We start from the raw sequence: 3,911 nt of genomic DNA on the forward strand, positions 1-3,911 counted from the left end.
TGCACGTACGGCAGCGCCGCGCTCGCTCGCTGTCGCCAGGAAAACTTTTCCGTCCAAAGCTTGGCCGGCGGCCGCCATCCAAAAAATTGGCCCCTTAAATTCCGACCTTTCAAGCAGGAGCATTGTGCGCACGCGTTTGAACACGCTTTAGACTTGTTTTGCCGTTTTCAGCAGCTCAAAGCTCCCGTTTTGTCAGCGCCTTTGCCACTCGCTGTGCGCTGAAAACGACGGACTTGCCCGGCTGCTCAGCCCGTCAACCATGAGCCGCGAGCGCGACGTCATTGTCCGTAGGCAGCTAGTGGCAAAATGCACCCTGTTAGAGTTGCGCTCGCTCCAACTTATTTTGCAAGAACCACACGGGAGACAAGTAAGTTCTTTTGGACACCTGCAGGTGGAGAGTCCATCCGTTGTACGAATGAAGTCTGACTCTCGGCTCCTGCACGAGCATTTTAATTAAGAGAAACAGGGTGGGTGTAAGAGTGGATTGAATAGAGGAAGCCCTTGACCTCTAGTCAAAACATAGCAAGGGGTGTTTTACGACTTTGTGTAGGAAGGGATAAGCGATAGGGATAAATAAGGGATAAATAATATTATTTATTACAGGTCGCAGTCAAAGTCAAAGCAACACAATGATACGATAAAGATAATCTGGAAAACCCTGACACACCCTGTAGTTGTCACTTTTGGAAAAGACGAGCGTCCCTCCAATCATCGCCGGTGACGTGTTTTTCAGGCTCTGGAGACAGGAGCTCATGTCAGAAATGTCATTGTGAGTCGCGTTTGTTTCTGCGCCGGAGCCGTTCGTTCCCTTTGCATCCAAAGAATCTCAAAGGCGGATTATTTGTGTCGACAGGAGAGAGATTTGCTGCTACGATACCGACGTCGAGAATCTCTGAGGAGGAACAAAGCGTGAGGTCCTGCAAGGTGAGTCTGTTTGTTTGCGGCTGCTTGGTGTTGCGCAAGATGAAATGGCCTTTTTCTCGCTATCGTTCCTCTCGTCGATTCATCGTGAGGTGTCGCTTCAGTTTGTTCAGAGAGATGTTTGCTTCCGCGCCCGCAGGTCATCGAAACATTTTACGGCTACGACGAAGACGTGTTGGTGGACTCGGACGGATCGTCCTTGTCTTTTCACACCGACAGAACCCCCGACACGGAACCCGAAGAGGTAGCCCGCCATTTCTGCCAGCGTATTGGCACCAAACATTCCTCTTCAGCCTGGAATCGGACTCGTCTTTGCGTCGCGGGTGCTTTGTCGCCGGTCTGACTGATTCTGGTACTAGTGCTGTGTTGCATTGGTGTGTGCATGAAGAGGCGGAGCTTCGCTACCGCCAGCTGACGCAAGAATATCAAGCGCTGCAACGAGCCTACGCTCTGCTAGCCCAGACCAGCGAAAGGGGACTACGACGCCGAGAAGGAGATCAAGGTGGCGCCCCTTCCCGCAACCCCCGGCCGGGTCGCAGCCTCCCCGTTCTCACCCAGCCTCGGGTGTTCTCTGGTCTGAAAGGAGGAGGAGGAGCCTCCCTCCTCCTCCTTTCAGACCAGAGAAAAGCTGATGGTAGAAATGGGTCACTATCAAAGCAGAGTAGCAGATCTGGAGTCAGCGCTGAAGCAACAAGGACAGGTAAGCTCATCAATGAGCACACCTTTTTCTCAGACAAAATAGCTACATTCTTCAGTCACTCATCCGTCTGGCATTACTGGACCAACCCCCCCCCCCCCCCCCCGAACGTGGCTGGGAAAATGCGGAGAAAAGCAAATGTCATTTTCCAGTCAACCAAAGAATTTGTGGATGAAAATGACACAACATTCCAAAGCTGTCCACGCGTTTGTCTCTTCTAGAATGTCAAGTGGGTGGAGGAGAAGCAGCTGCTGCGTCAGAGCAATCAGCAGTTGGCCGAAAAGGTGACGGAAAGAAAGGCGCTGGGCGGAGTCGCTTGGCGTCACACCTGTCGGGAAGCCCCGCAGATGAGGTCTGACTGTCTTTTCAGGTCAGGCGGATGGAGGCGGAAGAAGCGCGTCTGAAAGAGCACATCCAGGATATCCGAGACCAAAACGAACTGCTTGAGTTCCGCATCCTGGAGCTGGAGGTGGGAAGACTCGCACAAGCGTGTTGAGGCCAGAGATGTGACGGACGGACGGACGGACGGACGGATGCATGCCTCTGCCTTTCAGGAGAGGGAGTGGCGCTCCCCCGTCTTGAAGTTTCTGCAAGTCCGTTTCCCAGACGGCCTCAGCCCTTTGCAGATCTACTGCGAGGCCGAGGGCGTGAGCGTACGTAAGGCGTCCCTCGCAACCCTAACCTTAACCCGAGGTCCCAGAACACCTTACATTGCTCCTTGCGCCTTTCCCCCGGACATCGTCATCAGTGATCTGATGAAGAAGCTGGACATCCTGGGCTATAACGCCGTAAGTGTATGTCGAACTCCTTATGTTCGCACTCCACGAGACTCGGCGGCTCAAATGTGACTTTTGGAAGGCTTTGCGCTGAAAGAAGCTTGTTGACGCTGTGCCTTTGGGCTCTTGCAGAATCTCACCAACGAGGAGCAGGTGGTCGTGATTCACGCCAGGACCCTTCTCACCCTAGCCGAGAAGGTAACGCGCACGTCCACGCACGCTCTCGCATTCTGCTTATGTGACAGCAGCCTTTCCTCAGTGGTTAGAATACATCAAAGTGACCAAGTCAGCACTTCAACAGAAGATGTTGGACATTGAAAGTGAGAAGGTAGACAGACACGCGACATCAGCCAAGGGGAACTCCGGCAATGTGCCCCAACAATTCTGACCTTGAGCTGTGCTAGGATATGTTCTGCAAGCAGAAGGGCTACCTGGATGAAGAGTTGGACTTCAGGAAGTGTTCCATGGACCAGGCTCATAAGGTAAGCCGCCCTCAAATCTCCCGCCGGACCACTGATGGACGAGGATTGCGGCCCAGAGGATCCTGGAGCTGGAGGCCATGTTGTACGAGGCGCTACCGCAGCGGGACTGCCCCGCCACGGACGGCGAAAAAGCCAGCCACGCTGGCGTGAATGACGTGCTGACGGCGGATCAGAGAGAAGAGCTTAGGAGCGCCGTGGACCAATGGAAGCGAGCCCTGATGTGCGAGTTGAGGGAGCGCGACGCTTGCATCCTCCAAGAGAGAATGGATCTGCTGCACAGCGCGCAACAGGTAAGGGCCCAAAGCCAGCCCGGCACTTACTTGCACGCTTACTGGCTTTTGAATGCCACTTTCCATTTGTCCGTCCTAGAGGAACAAAGAGCTGAAAGAATTCATCGAAGCTCAGAAGAGACAAATCAAACAATTGGAGGAGAAGTTTCTGTTTCTCTTTCTATTCTTCTCCTTGGCCTTCATTCTGTGGCCCTAACACCAGCTGGTGAGTGAGCTCCAGCGGCACCGCACTCGACACCTCCGATACACTGCCAGCCGGTCTCAGACGTTGGCAGACGCTCCGATGCCAACGTATACCCCCCGCCACGGTGACAGAGGCACCGCGTCACACCGGCGCCCATCCAATCAGAAGGCAGGAAAAGCAAATTCACATGCAGGGCACTTTTGAACCAGAAGAGAGCGCCACAAAAAACGGTTGTTGCCCCAAACGCGCACTAAAAAGGGTCAGAATAACAAGAGTCCCACTGGCCAGCCGGGGCCACCCGTCCAGCTGTTTCTTCAGGGGGGAAAAAAATTGGAGTCACCGGTGAGTACATTTTGCATTTAGCTCTGCTTTTCTGCTTCTGTCTTCAAGTGTGTGGCATCCTGCGATCAAAGAGTCAGCCAACCCCAAAGCGGTTGACCTCAACGTCCCACCACCATGCCTACCAGAGCAGGTGACGTGATGCTTTGGACATCCTTCCGTCTCAGATGCCCAAAAGTACTCTTTGCCACATCTGCGGCAATACGGTGTCTTTTCAAAGGT

General features: G+C 53.7%; 1 long non-coding RNA gene across 1 annotated transcript; it reads left to right on the plus strand.

Annotated features, from left to right (window-relative positions):
* The first annotated feature begins 1,746 nt into the window (after positions 1-1,746).
* On the plus strand, positions 1,747-2,400 carry LOC148378605 (uncharacterized). Its single transcript, XR_015855761.1, has 3 exons — positions 1,747-1,902; positions 1,989-2,087; positions 2,173-2,400. It is a non-coding gene; the product is annotated as an uncharacterized LOC148378605 (long non-coding RNA).
* Positions 2,401-3,911: the final 1,511 nt, after the last annotated feature.

Source organism: Syngnathus floridae, unplaced genomic scaffold (genome assembly GCF_059516105.1).
Source record: "Syngnathus floridae isolate MCC-2025c unplaced genomic scaffold, RoL_Sflo_1.0 HiC_scaffold_33, whole genome shotgun sequence".
Lineage (NCBI taxonomy): Eukaryota > Metazoa > Chordata > Actinopteri > Syngnathiformes > Syngnathidae > Syngnathus > Syngnathus floridae.